Source organism: Solea senegalensis, linkage group LG8 (assembly GCF_019176455.1).
Source record: "Solea senegalensis isolate Sse05_10M linkage group LG8, IFAPA_SoseM_1, whole genome shotgun sequence".
In the NCBI taxonomy this organism is placed as follows: Eukaryota; Metazoa; Chordata; class Actinopteri; order Pleuronectiformes; family Soleidae; genus Solea; species Solea senegalensis.
Genome location: NC_058028.1, coordinates 2,087,922 through 2,109,499, shown reverse-complemented (window position 1 = coordinate 2,109,499; position 21,578 = coordinate 2,087,922). Strand labels below are relative to the sequence as shown.

Genomic DNA, 21,578 nt, shown 5'->3' with positions numbered 1-21,578 from the left:
AGGGGATGTACAGCTTAAAAAGCTGACACGGCACTCCCACGTAAGGCTAAAGAAAACATGAAAACAACAGTTGGAAACAGTGACAGCATTCCCAACTAATAGTATGGACACTGGGACACACAGTTGGAAAAGCTGACTCATCATTCCCAACTAATAACAAAGAATAAGGGACATATAACTTAAAATGTTGACTCATCATTCCCAACTAATAATACAGAAAAGGGGATGAACAGCTTAAAAGATGACTCGGCAATCCCACATAAGGATAAAGAAAACATGAAAACGACAGTTGGAAACAGTGACTCAGCATTCCCAACTATTAATAAAGAAAAAAATGGACATATAGATTGAAAGGCTGACTCATGAAAACATGAAAACACCCCCTTATCTGGGAAATTCCAACTTACGACTATGACTGGAACGCACTAATTGCTTGAAAATACCGACTCAGCGATCCCAAAACAGGAAAAGAATAGTTTAACATACTGACTCAGTATGCAGCATTCCCAACTAATAATAAAGAAATAAAAGCTGACTCATAACTAAGGCTAATCTACATAATCTAGTAGTCCGATACAGTTATTTTAGACCTTTAGAAGCTGATAACAATACATTTTTAGCCGAGTCATTTCAAGCGAATTCAAAGACATAATTCTCCTCCTATAAATCCTTTTTATTTATAGTTTTGCACAGTGAGTATCAGAGAGTATCGTATCGGCTCGCGCCTACATTCAAGGTCCAAAAAATGCCATATTAGCAGAGACAAACAAAACTTTCTGTGTCTAATACCAACATCACCAACATTTGTGCTGAGTCATTTTAAGCTACTGTATTTCAAATACACACTCTGTCACAAATATTCTCGCCCCATAGAGAGGAAACAAACATGACTCAGCGAAAACTCCATGGAACGTATCAGACTTTACGTTTTCATCCGTCCGATATCCGATCAGGTGATTCTGACCACTGTCAGACCGATACTGAGGAGTTAAAACATCTATATATCTATATATATATACATATATACATTTATATGTATATTTGTATATCTGACCCTGACAAACAATCAATATATGTGAAGAGAGAGTGATTTGTCTTCACAGTGGCATGTTCTCCCGTGTAATTCATGGAAGACATTATCTGCCTCTAATGACACAGTGGAGAACAAACAGTGCATTAAAGGCTCCAGCGTTTCCAGAGTTCACAGAGTGAAGTGTGGTAATAAGCGCTGCACAATAATATATTGTTCTTATGCATTATTTAAAGCGTAGAGGAAGACGGTGTCTGTGTGCGCTGTATGAGAGCGTGTTCTGTACAGCAGCAGCTGCCGCTTTAATTGGCTTTCTCCAAAGAGAGAGAGCGAGAGAGAGAGAGAGAGAGAGAGAGAGAGAGAGAAAACGCTGCTCTGGTGGAAGATATCGATCAATACGACCAGATGCAGCATCTGAAAGCCTGATCTGGATCAATGTCACCTTCAGGTACACGCTGGGGGAAGACGAGGAGAAGCTGCAGCAGCAGCAGCAGTGAGACGACGTCAGGCGCACAAAGCTGCTCTTTACTACACTGTAAAAATATCACAGTAAAAATAGTGACTGTACAGTAATCTATACTGTGTGTTTGTGTGTGTATATTTACAGTAAATCTCTATGTCTACATACTCTACTGTCACTGTTAAGTTCATCATTATCAAGAAAATGACTGAAAATCTACACAATTCGTACAATATGTACTATTTTACTGAAACTTCACAATTATTCCACATATTTGTGTAATGTAGCAGTATTTGACTACAATGTTTTATTGTAAATTCACAATTATTCCATACATTACTATAATGTATGGAATAAGTATTTGAACGCTGTATTTTATGCTACTGTATTTTCCTCATGTTAAAAACAGTATTATTTTACTGAACCATCTCAAATGTGCCTCATTACTGTGATTCAGCTGCATTTTCACCGCTCAATCACAGATGTCACCACTGCCACACGTATTGTAATTAAACAATAAATCAGTGAAATGAGACATTACATTGTGCATTGTCACAGTTAAAGGCCGGGGGAGTGGAATTTTACAGTTAAAGGCTGTGGAAATGATGACATCTGGGACATCCGTTCTTCCTGGTTTCTAATTATCATCATCATGATGATATCGTCTAAATGACCGCTTTAAAGACTGTGACACAAAGCGCCAGTCATGACGCCACAGTGGCTGCGTGACTGTGGACACATGCCGCCAATGATTTTCTTATCAGAGCGGAGGGAAAGACAGAGACACAGACAGACAGACAGCTGCTGCTGCTGCTGTTACTGAGCACTGCTGCAAGTCTCATGGGTATAAAATATGATGCTCCTCTGCAGTTTAAACGCCATATGCCGTTACAGTGGGTGACATTTTTCTCAGCTGAATAACCAGCATCAGCGTCAGCGTCTGATCTGAAGTGTTTGGATTGCTGTGAGCTGCTGCTGCTGCTGAGCACCGGCCTCAGCTGGATCTTCACTATCATAACATGTGTTCCTGGAAGAATTAGCTCTCTGACCGCTGCATATAGATGTTTACTGTGAGACAGCTGGAAAGCGCTCTCCACTGCCCCCTACACCGGCTCCCTCTCTACGATCCGGTCACACCCTACTGCTCCATCTTTAAAACCAAACCCTCGCGCAGCGTGGAGAAGGTCAGCGTTAAAGCATCATCAGCAGTAACAAACACGGAGAACAGTGAACAGTGAACAGTGAACGTTCACGTAGCTCTGAGCATGTAACTGACAGGTTTTTATGCCCTTATTCAAATCGACTGCTTCGATGTGAGAAGCAAAAAGCCTCCTGAGATAAAAGGAGTCGTGCAGTCATGCAGCAGCAGCAGCAGCAATCATTATTTCTAAAACATAACAAGTCAGAATATAAAGACGTACAGTACAAGCAGTAAAAAAACATGACCGAGTGCAAAAAAGGTCCATGTACATGTTGTTTCATCACTGAACTTTGACTGAGTATTTTCACCAAACAATACATTTAATTTGACTAGTTCCACTAGCAGGAGTAACAGAGGTAGTAATAGTAAAAAGTACTAACAATAATAGCAGTAGTACTGGTAGTATTAGTAGTAGTGTCAGTCGTAGCAGTAATAGCAGTAGTAAAAGTAGCAGTGGTAGTAGATGTAGTACCTGTATTAGTAGACTAGCAGTGGCAGCAGTATTAGTATGAGCAGTAGTAATTGTTGTAGTAATTGTAGTAATAGTAGCAGTACAAGTAGAGTATCAGTATCAGTAGTACTAATAGTAGTAGTCGTAGTAGCAGTGGTAGCAGTTTTAATAGTTGTAGTAGCAGTAGCACTAGCATGAGTAGCAGAGGTACTAACAAAAGTACTAATAATAGCAGTAGCAGTGGCAGTGTAGTAGTAGTATCAGTAGTGAAGGTAGTAGTGGTAGTAGATGTAGTACCTGATATAGTATCAGTAGCAGTAGCAGTAGTACTAATAGTAGTAGTAGTGGCAGCAGCAGTAGTAGCAGTAGCCCTAGCAGTATTAGAAGTAGTGGTAGTACATCTACACTGAAGAGTAGCAGTAGTAGTAGTAGTAGTAATAGTAGGATCAAAAGCATCAGTGGTAGTTGTAGTAGCAATGGCAGTAGTACTAATAGCAGTAGTAGTAGTAGTAGTGGTGGTGATAGGGGTAGTAGTATCAGTCATAGCAATAGCAGCAGAAGCAGTGGTAGTATTGTTAGCAGTACTAATAGCTGTAGTAACAATAGCACTAGCAGAAGTAGAATTAGCAGAGATGGTACTAGTAGTAGTAGCAGTAGTACTAATAATAGCAGTAGCACGAGCAGTAGAAGGAGCAGTGGCACATCTACTACACTGAAGAGTAGCAGTACAAGCAGTAGTAGTAAATGTAGTAGTAGTAGTACTAGTACTACAAATAAATCTAACCTTCCATGTATAAATATAAACCAAACTTACACTTGCACATACACATACACAACATCTTTAGCTGTAAACAGAATCCAGTCAACCTGGTGGTAGCGCTACAACAACAACCATCAAATAATTAACATGTGCATCTTTGTAACTGGAAGCCAAATGTAGAACGTGAGGAAACTTTTGTCCATTATTATATAAAGTCCATCACGCTGTTGTTATCAAACGCCAACTAGTGGTCGGAGGCTTAACTACAACACAACAATATTAGTAATATATCAATACAACATCACGCCTTTCATTAAATACTACAATATTTTCGTGTATTCTGAATAGCTGATATTCTGCCCCCTGGTGGTTGACTCAGACACTGTGTGATGTCACCTGTAGTCTCTGAAGCTCACTGGGTTAAAGGCTCGTCCTTTGTGATTGAGTTTGTGAGATCAAAACCCCAGATATTACAAAATGCACTTTTTCTTTTTTTTTAGCCTGCTTTTCCTCTTCCTGTTCGCATGAAATGGCAGCTTCTCCCAGCATGCATTGAGGAGGACACTAGGTACAAGTCTAGACAGGTCGCAGAGACACCGCAGGGCTGATATTAAAGTCACATTCACCTTCAAACCTGGAAGTTTTTGAGTCATCACCATCATCATCACACTGTAAAATATCGCTGCAGTTACATTTAAGAGTAATATTTTACTGCCAATTACTACATTATTAATATTATTAGTGTTAGAAGTAGTAATATTAGTAACAGAGTAGCAATAGTAGTAGTAGTCATCACTGCAGTAATAGCAGGAGCAGTGACAAAAGCAGTAATGGAAGTAGCGGGAGAAGCAGCAGTAGTAGTAGTAAAAGTAGTCATAATAGTAGTATAATTTGTGGTGGCAATAGCAGTAGTATTAGTAGCCATAGTAGAAACAGTTCTAGTAGAGTAGCAGTTCTAATAGTAATAGAGGTAGCAGGACTAGTAGAGCAGCAGCAGTAGTAGTAGTAGAAGTGGTAGAATTAGTGGCAGCAGTAGTAGACAGAGAAGTGTTAGTAGTAGTATTAGTAGCCATAGTTGTAGTAGAGTAGCAGAAGGATTAGTAGTAATAGTAGCTGTGGCAATAGCAGAAGTAGTAGTAGTAGCAGTAGTAGCAGTACAAGTGGAGCAGTAGCAGCAATAGTTGCAGTAGCAGTAGTGGCAATAGCAGAAGTAGTAGTAGAAGTACTAGTGGAGCAGTAGCAATAGTAGCATTAGTAGTAGCAATAGTAGTAGGAGTAGTAGTACTAGTAGAAGCAGTAGTGGAGTAGTACTAGTGGTCATAGTTTGCAATAGTAGTAATGAGTGGTAGTAGATGTAGCAGTGTTAGTATTAGTAGAGTAGCAAAAGGATCAGTAGTAATAGCAACAGTGGCAATAGCAGCAGAAGCTATAGCAGCTAATAGCAGTAGCAGTACAAGTAGAGTAGTAGTATCAATAGCAGTAGCAGAACTAGAGTAGTAGTAGAATTAGGACAAAATCTTCTCCTTAATAAATGAAACAGACCAGTCGTCCTGATGGTGGCGCTCTACATTATTATTACTATAAGTTTAAAAATAACAGACTTGCTGCTGTCGTTTTTTTTGGAAGTTGATTGAAGTCAGAAGTGAAAATCCTCTGAAAACAGTCTCATCCACACAGACGTGTCAAACAGCTTACGCTGTGTTTACGACGTGTAAAATATCACTGCAGTAACCTTTCACGAGAATATTTTAGTGCTTGTACATTTTCAAATTCATGATGCAGCACAGTTGAAAAGTGGGGAGTGTTTTATGCCTCTGGAGGCCTGAGTGTTATTTAAGCGTGGTAACTGTGCTGCTGCTATTGCTGCTGCTTCCTGACTCTCTGTTTCCCACAAACCTCTCAATACAAATAAAGAAATTCAAAGTGCAGCTTTATTTTAATGCCCTTGCTGCTTTCTGTGGCTACTCCCTTTGATCTATTGGGCTACTTTGTAATTACGCCGCTTCTTTCATGCACCTGGAGCTCGGGACAACTTGACTTTCCTTCTGAGACAACGCACCCATGTCATTCTGTCAACAACTTAATTGGGCAGTGACTTATTTTCTCCGCTCTTCACTGGATTTAATTATTTATTTATTTGATATTTTTTGCACGCACAGTCAAACATTCATAACTTAACAAGAGCGTTGAGGTTTGTTTGTTTTTATTTACTGACATTGTTTCATGTCAGTAAATACTGACACTTTTTTTGTTTTGTTTATTTCCAGATAACATATGAATGCAAAAGGGACTTAAAACCACTACTGCAATTAACAATTATTTTTGGAACCACTTAATTTAGACCTGGAGCCTGAAACTCAAAAAGACCTGGGGGAGAGTGAACTTCTAGTCTGGTCTAATTATTGAAATTATATCTTCATAATCCATCACGATATTGCAAAATTTTATTTATACATTTAGGATGTTATTGCACACCATTTCAAAATAAAATGGGTTTTTTTCACATAAAACTTTTTTGTTTAAGGACCTAAAAAAATCTCCTGTGACCCCAATGTGGGTCCCGACCCAGTGTTGGGGAAACACTGGATTGGTTGTTTGGTCCATAAAGTGTCAAAAAAATGTTGATCAGTGTTAAGAATGATTTTCATAACCAGTGAATCTGTCAGTTATATAATTCTATAAACTCTATATAATCAGTTACTTCAGTTTTTAAAGATGGAAAACTCTCATGACCCAAATCACAAGATTAAAAGAGCAACAATTTGTGCATCATCATGTAACGACTAATTTAAAGTCTCAACTGTAAATCTAAACATCATTTTTAATTGTAAACAAATCACATCCAGTTTTACAACAGTTTTTTATATAAGGTGTTGCTAGTTTTTGGTTGGAAAAATTCCACACATTTCTTTAGGGACCCAAAAATAAATCACTCACGACCCATGTGCGGGCCCTGACCCAGTTTTTGGGAACCACTGGATTTGTTGTTTAGTTCTTAAAATGTTTCGTTTGTGTTTGTCAATCCAGAATGATTCAGTTTTGATGATTTCTTTGTAAAAAAAAACAAAAACTAAATTAATCACAAACTGTTTTTTTTTTTATATAATAGATGAATCTGTTTGTGTTTTTTTTTTTAATAATTAAAACAAGTTTCTGTGATTTCAAGAATCATTAAAACTTAATCATTTGTGGACAAAACATCATTATTTAGAGATTTGTGAAACACTGATTGACATTTTCTGAACCAAACAAGTAACCAATTAAGCCAGAAAATAATCCACTGATGAATTGGTGATGGGAATAATCGTTATTTGCAGCCCAATGCCGAGTTTATAGATCGTATTGTCCTTTTTCCAATATCCGGTCCAGTGATTTTGATCAATACTGATTAGATTAGATTAGATTAGATTCAACTTTATTGTCATGACACAAGGTAACAACATACAGACGGCATCTAACCAGAGGTATAGAAACAGATATGTCCATATGGTTATGATGAAAAGTACATATACACACACATATATATATATATATATATATATATATACATACATATATATGGCCGTATAGACGTATAGATGGGTGAAAAACAGGTTACGATGATATGACTATAAATATGCAGTATATACACATGATTGAACAACTCAGTACTTTTATTTTGAAATTGGCCTCTGAAATGCTGAAAACGCGATGATTTCATCAAACCTTTGACAGATTTCACACAAAACTCCAGGAGCAGGAGTGAAATGTTTTGACTGAGATTGAGGAGAGGACGTGGAGACACAGAGACAGACAGACAGACAGACAGTGGAGGACATGTTTGCTGAGGTCAGAGTCTGTTTCAGAGACAGGTCAGGGTTTTAAATGAGCAAACATAGTCAGTTTTTTCTAACCTTTTTGTCAAAAAAAGGTTAGAAACCTGCATTGTCAAAAACAACATGTGCAGGAAATGTGCTATTTTTCTTTTTTAAATCTCAAAACATGACTCACGGTACACGATGGCGACACCGTCCACAGTCTCTCAGTCTTTTTATTCTCTGAACTGCAGATCGATACCCTGTGCTCGCTGCTTTCCCCTCTCATTCCTGCAGCGGCTGATAACCTTTCTGCTGGTCCACGATTTCATAATGCCTCACAAACACAGACAGCGGCCTTACGCGCAGCTGCTGTAATGCAACGCAACAGAGTGGCAGGACTGAGAGACCCCATTCATCTCACACCACAGCCCAAATATAGCGACACAACATCTGCACGCGTCGTCACCTTCTTACATCTCTCTTTTCGCCACGCGTTACCTGCTGAAACGGGGGATCTGTTGTTCTTCCCCGTCTGTGCTAAACATGGACGTGTTGGCAATAACGCCGCGATAATGACGCCGCCGCCTGATTTCATTAGGGAAACACATGACAGTAAATGCGCTGAGCTTCTGCTGTCAGATCCTGCGACACTCGGTGACAGGCCTAAAGACGAGAACATCACCACTCACACACACACACAGAGAGAGGGAGACATCTAAATACGTGACAGACCTGCTGCATGCACGGCTAATTCAAATTGCAAATCCAATACAGCTCAAGGGTCTCAAACCTCCACAGAGGAACCTCATTAACCTCTGTTTTCTCTTCTTCTTTTTTTTTAGCAGTCATTTCAAGTCTCCTACATTAAATCCTGTGTGATGCACAGGTAAACTGACACTAAAAGAACCAGCGTGCAGCGTTGCATTAGTGTAAAATCGCATGAAAATAAACATTTCACGGTTTTTGCCGAGCCTTAAAGGAAGCGATTTATTGTTGTTTTAGTTCCAAGGGCTGTGATTTATGAACATAGAACAGCCAGAACATGGGTTTCACAGTCTGAAGCAGAACTTCACCACAGAAATGACTCTGAAAGACGTGTTTTCCGGCCTATCAAGGCCACCGTAGTTCCCTGACACGCTTAGGAAAAAGTAAGGGAGTAAACAAAGGTGTCCTGCATTTGTTGTAATCTCCAGTCTCACCACTTAATCTTACACACTGCACCTTTAACGCCTGCTCCCACAATCCCAACAGAGAAGTTAATATTTAAATTTAAATTCCATTCACTTAGTAGAGTAGAGTCGTTGTTGGCGTTGCTGCTTTAAAGGGGCGTCACCAAAAAATATAGAGTTTTTTTTAACTCATTGACAGACATAATTGTGTCATGTGACCATCAAAGGGCCGCTCTGAGACACCTCCCCAATCCCAAAACAAGGAAGCTGGGATAGAAGAAAAAAATAAATGAATAAAAAAAGCTCCAGTAAGAAAGTAAACTCGACAATTCTGTGGTGAAATTTAGATCGTGCCTGCTTCTTGCTGCTGATTTGGGTGGATTTAACCTTTAAAACTTGACACAAGCCCCTTCCCCTTCCAAACACCTGTTTCTAACTGACCAAAACTGGTGAAAAACAGAGAAAGCAACATGTTTTAAAGTTGTCGTATTTCAAGAAGGGTTGATGACAGAAATAAAATGTTTGGTTTGTGAGCGTCAAAAGGCTTTCAGCAGCCCCCACATTTAAATTTGTGAAAAACGGGTGTGAATTGACAGAGAAATTACAGTGTTAAAATCACCCTCATCTTCATTTAAAAAAATAAAATAAAAAATCCTCCAGAGCTGAGTTTTAACATGGGAGTGAATGGGAGGTTTGAGCAGAACTCCCTGTGCTTTTAGGTGATTTTAAGAAAAACTGCAAGTCATATGAAAATGAAAACAACACACAGGGCTAGACAACAACCATAGCAACGTATTTATGTAGAAATTGGCCTGTGTATGTTGGAAATTGTGGACAGGAGGAGAGTTACACACTCATTGTAAAATCTGTAAGTACACAATTTAAACTGCGATTGTGTAAAAACTGTAAAAGGTGACAAAAATTTGATTTAGGCGAGAAAAGTCTCAAGTCTTGTGACCCGTTTAAAGTTCCAACCACATCTCTACGTTAAAGTATGACGACACTCTGAGGCTCCAAATTGGGCTGGGTTGAAATAGTTTTTCCATTCATGTGTATGTGGAAATTCTTTGCAGATTTTTGCAATTTTTGTCGCAGTAAACACAGATTTATCTTCAGTTTATTCTTCACTTGACCAAGTAGAAAAACAGTAGAACAGTATTTCTGAGTTTCCTCCACTATCACCAGAGGAAGCTTGCGTACCACTGGTGGTACAAGTACCACAGTTTAAGAACCGCAGCTTCCTATGATGCGTACAGTAAGTTTTATTGCGCTCAGACATTCAAAGTACATATGGAACAATGTTGACTAGACCTTGTGACAACCTTGGTGTTTTATCTGGGATGTCAGTCGACAGCTTTACAGAGGCGGTGCTGTTGAAGGAACATTAAGTCCCAAGGCTCTGTGTGAGTAAATGAGGATGCACATGAAATCGCTGCATCTGGTTTAACCACTGTTTGGCAGCGTAAACTGCAGTGACAGTCACTGCACCGCCACAGCTGGCCGCTGCCTCCATCGTCCTCCTGAAGATGACTCAGGGGAGTTTAGTGCAGATAAAGCAGAGCCGCTGTATATGAAAGATGCTCACTTGACTTTATGGTCTGCGTTTATTGACGTCTGGACGCACCTCCATCTAATCTATTGACAACACAGCACAGGCAACCTGGACACTCACTTCTGCCAATGATCTGTGAGATGATGAGCACACATAGACCATAATAAAACTATTTACTGTGCATTTTTGAGTCTTTTTTCAATAATTAAAACCAGTTTCAGTGATTTTTCAGCTTCTTAAATGTAAATATTTACTGATTTCTTAGCTCCATATAATAAATAAGTCATTAAATCTGATTAAATTTGGTTAATTTCCAGGTTTGAGCAACATTTTTCAACATTTCCTGACATTTCATGAACCAAATGATTACTAGATGAATCGATTATGAAAATAATTGTTAGTTTTTGTTCTCAGAAACCTGATAAATGTTGCTAAGCCACTTTGTTTCATGTATTTAATATTTAGATCATACATTATTACTGTGACATGTCTGATACCAGACCGAGCCAAGTCGAGATGGAACTGTATAGTGGAAAGCACCATTAGTGAATGTTCCCTCACTAGTTCAATGTTTCTAGCTTAGATAGATGGCAAGTTAGCTGGCTAGCTTATAGATGCGAGTTAGCTGGTTAGCTTAGATAGATGGCAATTTATCTGGATACCTTAGATCGATGGCAAGTTAGCTGGCTAGCTTGGATAGATATAGATAAATAGATGTGAGTTAGCTGGCTAGCTTAAATAGAAAAATAGATGTGGCTAGCTCAGATAGATGGATGTCTGGCTAGATAGTTAACTAGCTTTGTAATGTATTTGCTGATGAACCACTATTTTCTGGTATTAAGAAGACCAGTGAAGGGTCCCATGTATATATATATATATAAATATATGCATAAACTTTATTGGGCTAAATTCTTTGGAAAAAATACATTTCAAAGGAATGGTAACCTGCATTGTCAAATGATCAAATAAAAAATATAAATAAAATAAAATGTTGCTTACTCGAGTCAAATCCAATAAAAACCCCCTTGTTCTGCAGAATCGTTTGACCCAGAAATAAATGCTGATTAAACACATTCACACTAAGCGTTCAAACCTGATTTTTAAACCCAGGTTATTTTGAACACAGTAGAACAAACTTCCTGCTAATGCTGACCTGTATCTACAGACGCATGAGCTTATTGAGTAACTGGAAAATGATATGAGGGGCTGAAAGATTCCAGCTCGGAATGCACTCACTCACTCACTCACTCCCAGCGCCCATGAGATCATTCATTATCCTGCTGCATCAGTGCATCCGTGTCTCTCTATCATCTCCAAACATGCTCAGCTGATTGTCATAAACAAAGGTGTGTGTGTGTAGTGAAAGCTCCTGACACACACTCTCTCTCTGCCGAGGCCTCCTCTCACTACAAAGCAAAAACAGTAAACACCTGCTGTGGATGTTTTCCTCTTAAACTATAGTCACACAGAACATTAGCAGGTTAATAATCCAGAGGTAATAACTCTCTTTGCCATCAGTGCACGCTGTAAAACATTTATTTTAAAGGAAGTTAAATTCATTTATGAGAAATTGAAAAATCTAGTTTTAAGAAATAATTACTATTTGTGTCTTAATAAGACATTACGGCTTAGTTTAAGATTTGATTCACAGTAATAATCTGAAAATAGGGGTTTACATAAAATCCCAAATATTCCTGTGTTTGTGTTTATTATAAATCACATATTGATGTGTGTACAAATATAAGAAAGTAAAGATATTAATTATCAAAGTCACCTTAATTAAGTAAAGCAGAACTCATTTTAAGTAAACATTTATCAAACGACAGAATTGATTTGCTTGTGAAAAGTGCAACTTTAATGTTTGGCCTGTTTTTCCTCATTTTAAGATACATTACAGTCGGAAAGTGGCAAAATTTACAAGCACATAGTGAAATGCACTTAAACTCCATTGGCAGAATATGCTTCTTAAAACAATGTATTTCTACTGGGGCTGTTTTTACAGTGTAATCTGTCCCTGATGGGTGAGTTTATGGGAAGCATTGTGGTCTGGTCTGAACACAGTGGTCGTTGCATTACAGCTTCACAACAGGTGTGTAAAAATACACAGTCATGGTGCAAATATAAGGAATTCTAAGGTATAAATTGTTATAGTCAAATTAATCAACACAAAAGACTAATTTTAGTCAACCTTTCTTACAGTCTTAATGTGGCTGAAATTACAAGATAATTTGAGGTATTTTTAGCTTTAATTCACAGTAACAATGTGAAAACAATCTAAAACGGTGGTTTACATAAAACCCCAAATGCTCCTCATTTGTGTGTTCATGGCTATTGTGTAAAAGTACATAATCACAGATTGGCGAGTACAGGAGGACTAATTTTAGTTAAAACATTTTTAAAAACAACCTGAATTTTATTTTTCCACACACATTACAGTGTGAAATTAAAGTCAAATTTGCTTCCAGCATTGTCAGATTCTTTTTCCTTAAAACAAGAACATTTAAATAGATTTTAGAAGATTTTACTTATTTCTACTGTGTTTGATTTTACAGTGTAACCTGTCCCTGAGGGGAGAGTTTTATGGAAAAGTCCTGGTCTGGTTTTAATGCAGAGCTTGTGCTGATGCAGACACACCCGGGCCACTTTCATACATACACAGTGCAGGTGTCACAGTTTTAACCAGCTTCACTGCACGTGCAGTTACAGGAGCCACTGTGCAGCACAGATACTGGAGAACGGGGCTATTTCTGGAGGTTTGGGATCATTGGACTCTGCCTGTAAAAGACTGGAGCTAAATTTGGCTCAGTATCATTTTTTTTTTCAGAGTCTGAAACTGACACAGATATCACAATCTTGACTATCAACCAATACAAATATCAGTCTGTCATAAACAACTGAGCTGTTCACAAGACTTTTGTGTTGGTGCATTTACTCTGTAGACCAGGGGCCTCAAACGCAAACCACCTGGGGGCCACTGAGCATCTATAAATTTGGCCAGTGTCGCACTGATACCAGTACTGAGTATCAACTCACGTTTGGCTGTAACACACCGACAGTTGTGTATCACCACAACCACAACATGAGGAATAAATTATCTCTGCTTTAGATGCACATGACCTTATCAAGGAGACAACAATATCATTTGAAGTACAGAGATTAGATACTGTGGATAGATAGCCAACTAAGCTAGATGGCTAATTAGCCAACTTAGATGAAGAGATGCTACTTAGCCAAATTAGATAGACAGAGGCTAGTTAGCCAACTTAGCTGGACAGAGGCTAGTTAGCCAACTTAGATAGACAGAGGCTAGTAAGCCAACTTTGACAGATGTTAGTTAGCCAAATTAGATAGACTGATGCTAGTTAGCCAACTTAGACAGACACAAGATAGCCAACTTAACTAGACAAATGCTAGATAGCCAACTTAGACAGATGCAAGTTAGCCAACTTAGAAGATGCTAGTTAGCAACTTAGATAGGTAGACACAAGTAAGCCAACTTAGATAGACAGATGCTAGTTAGCAAATTATCTAAATAGGTAGTTAGCGATCACAGATAGAGATAGATAGATAGATAGATAGATAGATAGATAGATAGATAGATAGATAGATAGGCAGATAGGCAGATAGATAGATATTAGTTAGCCAACTCAGTAGCTAGTTGGCTAGTTAGCCAACTTAGATAGAAAGATTCTAGTTAACCAAATTAGCTAGATAACTAGTTGGCCAACTTAACAGCACATAACGTAAAATATAGAAAAGTATAAAAGATTTAACACTAAATATATAAAATATCAGACTAAAACATATCCCTAAACAGTTTGGAAGACATTTCCTGCCCACGCTCACGTCCTGATCACATGACACTGATGGTGAGTGACCACCTCTCTTTATAACATTTATATCATATGTAGTGCTTTTTATTGCATTTCTGTGGTTGTTTTTTTCCCCCAATATCTGATGCAGAACATGTGGCGAGTATCATCACATTTGATAAGTGACAGTGAATATTAATATCTGTAACACACTGACAAATGTGTGTCTCACTGTCTCACCACAACCACCATCACCACGTGAGGGACGTGAATGTGTGAACATCTGTGTGCTTTAAACACACATGACATTATCAAGGAGACAACAGCTGCCTTTAAAGTCGATAGATAGATAGATAGATAGATAGATAGACAGATAGAGGCCTTTAATCCTTGGCGACAGAGGGACAGACAGGTGCCAAAGTCCATTGCGCATTTCTCACCAATTAAGTGTCTCTTTCAGAGTGACTTACCAAAAGTGGCACTAATGAAGCTGATGCCGGAGCCTTCATCCTATTTCCGCTGTCCGCCCGCCGCTCGTCTCACGCTGGATAAACTCAGAGGGTGACGGCGGTGAGTTCGTGTATTCCAAATGAACGCATTAAATAAAACACAAACACACACCTTCCGATGAGTCTGTGCTGGAGGAGAAAAAAAAGATCCAAATGGGACGTGATGGTGATGATGAGCGACAGAATCTGCTGCTCAAGAGTCCTCAGCATCAGCAGCAGCAGCAGGAGGTGGTGGTGGTGGTGGTGGTTTATCTTCCAGTTACCTGCGGAGCAAACCCCACCTTAAATCCCGCTTCCATCCGAACTGACGCTGCTTTTTTATTTTCTTTCTCTTTAAATCCCCAAAAAAATCGGAGTCTGGCGCGCGCGTCCGAGGAGGCGAAAAAAAGCGTCAGTGCGCGGTCGCATCAAGTCCCCGCGGGGACACAATAAACGGTGGACGGATTATAATCCGTGGAAATGTCAGGTTTGTGTGTATGTGTGTGTGTGTTTGTGCGAATTGCGATGGTAGAAGGAGAGGCTGCGCGTGGAAGGAAAAAAAAAAAACAGAAAAAGCGCAAACACGGACTGTGGCGGTGAAATTCCGGGCGAGAACTGTGCGCTCTTCTCTCCAGTCCACAGTGCAGCTGTCACGCGTGTTTCTGTGGCTGCAGAATAACTTCCCCTGTTATTTTGAAGCGCAGTGAAGGAGGAGGTGGAGGAGGAGGAGGAAGAATCCCACCCAGGCGCCGCGCACACGCGTGTCTCCTCCTCTAATTCTGTCTCCTCTGACACTGTGCGCACAAAATGACACCAACACTCACTTCTCATCCATGACCCGCTTCTCTGTCCACGGCTGCTCCAACAAAAGCCACTGCGGTGCTCTGTGGATGTGTGTGTGTGTGTGTGTGTGTGTCCGGGGCGGGGATGTGGAAAAGCTCAGTGTGTCCCAGAGAAGGAGAAGAAGAAGAGGAGGAGGAGGAGGAGGAGGATGAGGAGGAGGAGGCAGCGCCTGCAACTGCGTCTCATCTGCTCCAAACACCTGCGCAGTGAGACGCGCAGGACTGAGGACACGTTTGTCACACACGCTGCGAAACAGAGCCGAGCCGTGCTGAATTAAAGCAAGTGACCACGGTGTGGACACAGGACAGCACTGACACGGTCACAGCGCTGACTAACACGTCAAACACGGGGCTTTTCTCCTCTCTTCTTCTTCTTCTTCTTCTTCTGTGTTAAAGGAGAAGAAGAAACAAAACAAACAGATGTTTAAAACATGATGGTGATGATTGAGGGGACAGGAGAAGATTGTGAGGCTGCGGATTGGCTGCTGCTTCTGTCCTGCATAACAAGACACTGCACCGGTGAAAGGGAGGGAGAGAGGAGGGGGAGAGGAGGGAGGGAGGGATGAAGGTGGATGAGTGTTGGGTCATAATCATATTCAACCCCGTGTGAGCATGAGACATGTTTGCTGCTGCTTTGTCCTCTGGAGAATATTTATATTTCCCTCTGATGCCGAACCTACATGTCCATCACTAGATATAGACAGATTAGATTACTAGTTAACTAAGTAGTTAACTAAGATAGTTTGGTAGCTAGATAGTTATCAACATACATTAGATAGGCTAGCTTAGATGATAATGTGGATAGTTGGCTAGTTAGCTAGCTTAGATGGCTAGTTAGCAGTAGTAGTGGTAATTAGCCAAGACAGATAGATGGCCAATCTAGTTAGCCAACTTATCTGGATGCTAGATAACTTAGTTTGTTAGTTAGCCATCTAAGATATATTGGTAGATAGTAATCAACATTAGATAGATGGCAAGTCTGCTAACTTCCTGTAGATAGATAAGATTAGATAGCTAGTTAGCTAACTTTGCTAGATAGCCAACGTAGATAGATGGCTAGTTAGCCAACTGAGCTAGTGAGTGATAGATAGATAGATAGATAGATAGATAGATCCAAAATATGAATAAAATATCAAATATATAAAAATAAGAATACACTTTTCAGTTAAAGGGCTGACTTTCATTATTTATTTTAAATAATCTGCTTCAGAAAATTACTGTTTTATCATCCGTATATTTTCTGTTTACACATTTTTTTATGCAGTAACATAAAAAATGCTGCCAAGTAACTTAATTTAAATTTAAAACATGTAAGTGCACTGCAGTGCAGACCCAAACTGCAGATGAGAGAGACAGACCATAAGGGTTATTAATGGTTAGCAATAAATGTTTAAGATAAAGAATTGTGTGTATCATTTATTTTAGGTAAACGATAATATTTTATCAGATCGAGTAATAGAAAAACTAAAGGGGGACAAAGTGGTAACATGATATATCAGCCACTAGCTGCAGTCATTTCTAAAGATTGTCAGCTTTAATACTTCACAGCGAACAGGATGAGAACATTTTTAAAACCAACCCATTTAAAAACAATGAATATGTATAGTGTGCAGTTTCTGTGGGAAGAAATGTGGAAACACAGATAATCTGACCACCCACATGTCTGTGACAGCACCTCCTGCTTTTCCCTTGCTTTGGGACGAACGTTCATCTTGGACCAAATCAATGGAAATGAATATCCACCCACCAGAGGAAGAAAACACAACAATAAACAATGTTTAATCCTCTCATAGTTTGTGAAGGAAAGCTACAGACGGCCTGTTTCCTTCATAATCGTGTACACATCAGCACTTTACCTCCAACAAGAACATCACATGTTTTCAATAACTGGGCTATTTTTGTATGCGTATTCATCCTCGACTGTATTGTCTGCCCAGCATGTGGTGAGAGGGAAAAACAGGACTTCTGGTGAACAAGACAAATCCAATTGATTTACCAGCAGCAGCAGAAGCACAAGCACACACACACACACACGCACACACACACTCACACACTTTGTTTGCATGTGAAGCAGTGATGAGCGACCTGAGAGGTGAAGAGGAGTCAGGAAAGTTCAAATTCACATTTAAATCACTATTGATCCAAACAGAATGTATCTGCTGTCAGCTGAATTTATCTACTAAGTGCATATATTATTTTATTTTTTAAAGGATGGTACTGTATATTCGGGCTGGGCAATAGGATACCCATATACATTGAAATCCTTGAAGGTTTTTTAATTTGATTTTGAAAATCACCCTAAATAGACATGGGTCATTGAAAGTGCTTGAATTTTGTGAAAGAAAGAAGTTGATATTTTAATAAATGTTTCCCATGTTTGTTACAACGCCCCCTACTGTTTTATGCTCTGCATCGCTTGATGGAAATTATCTTTATTGTCATTATAAAGCCGAAATTGCAAAAAGAAACTATGAGGTCACATGGACGAGGGTTGACCAGAGCCACTGAGACTAAGCACGCCGCAACAATAGACCAACCTGACTGAATGTGTCGAACATTCATACATCTGATTATTATGCTAATGACAGCCAAGCAATTAGAAACCTCGGAACTCCCAAACCAAAACCAGAACTGAGGAAGCCTTTTGTCTTCAAGAACCCAACTGAAGTCCAGTTATCTTCGTTTTTAGTCCTTAAAAGATGATAATGACCAGAGAGGCTGGAAGAAACTCTCCACACAGATAGGTCCTGGACTGTGATTCAAACCCAGCACCTTCTTGCTGTGAGGCAACAGTACTAATCACTAATCCCCAATGCCTTACGTAGACTAGGCCTACACAGAACAAACATGAAGTCATAATTTCTAGCAGTGTTCCACCGTTGACGTGAACTTCCAAGATCCCTGTCTCACCAAAAAAAGCGACACAGACTGACTTTGTACCAAGATCCCAAGGACAATCACTTGTCCAGATGCAGATCGTGCTGCAAATCACTAATCACTACTGTGTAAGCACAATTAGTCCTTGAAATTGAGGGAATTGGTTCTGGAAAGTCCTTGAACTTGATGTCAAGCAAGGTGTGGGAACCCTGGATGGTCTTAGATTTTGGATATTGTTATATCATGATTATATACATATATGTACACACATATATATATATATATATATATACATGTATATTGACTAAACAAAATAAAATTTAAAAAAGTCACAAAATACATTCGTTTAATAAAGCAGGTATTATCTGAAATGAAAGGTAATAATAAGTGTATTTCAACAGTGGGTAATATAGTGTATACAGTCTGTCTGTCTGTCTAGCTAGCTAGTTAAATTAGCAGATTAGCCAAGTATCTAATGTAGACAGCTATCTATCTACCAGTCAATCTTAGTTAGCTAACTAGCAAACTGAGATATTGCTTAATATATCTTAAATCAATCTAACTAGGTGGCCAGCTAACCAATTTAGATGTATCTAAGTTAGTGGAGTAGCCAGGGAAAATCTCAAAAGAAAACTGCCTGTGTGCACCTTTATGTCCATATATGTCTAAAAATATGTATAAAAATATACACAATTTTTATAAGACATATCACCCAGGCTTACAGAAATATTGATTTAAATTATATTGATATCAAATTATGTAAACAAGTATATAGTAGTAAAAAAATTCCCATATCACCCAGCACTAACTAACATATATATGATAATATACCATAAAAATATCACACACAACAGGTCCTGAGTGTAAGACTGTAATAATGTGGCTGTAATAAGAAATAAAGGAGCTATAAATAACCAGGTTACTGCTCATTATGAACACTTCATGTCCGCAAAGGCAGATTATAGAAAGAGTAAATCTTTATAGGAGTGTTTATTCTTCTCAGGCATTGTTTGGGGATACCTAACTACTGTAGCTGTAAGGTTACACATCTTTTTTCCTTTCCTTTTCTTTTTTTTGGGGGCTTTCCATCTGCAACATGACAGGTGGCACAATTATCTGATGTTCAACTCTTTGTATAAGAGCGTCGGCAGGTTGTAATTAAAGGGCACTTTGTGACGGGCAGGGCTCCTCCAGGGCATTTTGAATGAATCACTGAGACGAGACACAAAGTCATTTCATGAGGCCCCCGTGCAGGCGTCGTGTCTCCAAGGGCAACGCTGAAAAACCACGGAAAATTAGCTGTACCTCAGCAAACGCTCAAATTATATTTAAAATAAAGTCACTTAAGAACACTTCTTCAATGAATTTGACCATATATCATCAATGTCATTGTTTCTAACACGTAAAAATTATCTTTCATTTAAAGAAATAAAGCAGCTATTATCTGAAATGAAAGGTAATAATATATGTATTTTAAGATCAGATCATGGATTGCCGATTATAAACTGTGGATATATTATTTTAGAGTGTATTTACTGTCTATCTAGCTGCCATCGATGTTGTCTAACTTGCCATCGAAGTCAGCTAACTAGCCATTGAAGTTGTCTAACTAGCCATCAAAGTTAGCTAACTAGCCTATCAATCCACTCACACACAGGTAATAATAAATGTATTTTTAGGATCAGATCATGTAATACAGATAAACTATGGACATATTATTTTAGAATGTATTTACAGTCCATAGAAGTTGACTAACTAGCAATTGAAGTTGGCTAACTAGCCATCAAAGTTAGCTATCTAGCCATCAAAGTTGTCTAACTAGTCATTGAAGTTAGCTATCTAGCCATCGAAGTTAGCTATCTAGCCATTGAAGTTGGCTAACTAGCCATCAAAGTTAGCTATCTAACCATCGACGTTAGCTAACTAGCCTATCTATCCACTCTCACACACACTGTAGGTGTCTAAAAGCTGGGTTTAGATTCATATGGGTTAAAACTACACTGATAAAAGACACTGATAAGTTTGACAAACTTTTAAAAATAATTAGGTCAGTAAAACTTTAATGAAGAAAGTCTTTTAAAATATTGTTTTTATTGAGTTTAGCACAATATAAAGTGGGTTCAGGGGACAATTATACTGCATGTTTATTTTTTAATACCTTCATTGTCTTTGCTGTGACACACTAAATGTGCCCATTGTGGGACCATTAAAGGATTATCTTATCTTAATTAAAAACAGAACAACACTAATACTTGCCTCTGCTCTGCTGCTGTATACACACAAACGCTCTCTCAGTCAGGTCTGATAGTTCTGCCTGACATTGTCTCTTCTCTGTTCATGAAGAACAAACAGAGACGGAGTAAAAACACCAGCGACGACACACAAATCAAGCAAAAGTTACGCACTGCAGCTTTAAGTTTCGTTAGGCGGCCGCTCTGGGCCTGAACTGAATGAGTATGTGTGTTCACGGGAAGGGTGAGCGCATTGGGATGCATGAGGCGAATACTGATGGAAATTGAAAAAGAGCCATGAAGGAAGGCAATCTGCTATTTATATCGTCCTGCACTCCACGGGGCAAAGCTCCCTCTCATCGTAATGCGCTGTAAAAGTGATTGATTAGTGCGATACTGAGAGATTGTCCATCTTGACTGTCTTCACTCGCTAAAGTGATGAAATTACTGCGCACTAGTCTTTGAAAGCATAATAGCATATTAGGTCAGTCTGAACCAGACACTCTCATGCTCTTTCCTCAGGTCCACTGCAAAATGTTAAGAAAAGGAAGCTGCACTTGGATCCTCCGATGCCCTGAGAGTTTAAAGCTTAATGACCTGGAACATGTGTCACAGTGAGGCTGATCAGCTCTAGCTCTGGCTCAGGTGTGTGTGTGTGTGTGTTTGTACAGTCTCTGTGCGGGTCCATCTGCAGAAATGATGCCTGTGACACAGCACGAGTCCTCGTCAATAACAAATTGCTCGGATCAATTTCCATTAAGGACAGTGACTCAGTGACTGAGGCCCAAGGGCAAAAGTGGCTCAGTGCGATAAAGGAAGAAGTAAATAGGAGAGGGTGGAGAAAAGAGACGACTGTAGGTTTGACTCAACGAAATGCACTCTAGTAAATGCACTGCTGAAAAAACACA

The 21,578-nt window shown here is 39.1% G+C and overlaps 1 protein-coding gene across 1 annotated transcript in view; it reads right to left on the bottom strand.

Annotated features, from left to right (window-relative positions):
* Positions 1 to 15,640, bottom strand: part of lrfn1 (leucine rich repeat and fibronectin type III domain containing 1) — a 173,179-nt gene extending 157,539 nt beyond the window's left edge. Inside the window, exon 1 of the mRNA XM_044031258.1 lies at positions 14,703 to 15,640. The gene's annotated coding sequence lies outside the window, so the exon portion shown is untranslated. The remainder of the gene's footprint in view (positions 1 to 14,702) is intronic.
* Between the last annotated feature and the right edge of the window lie 5,938 nt (positions 15,641 to 21,578).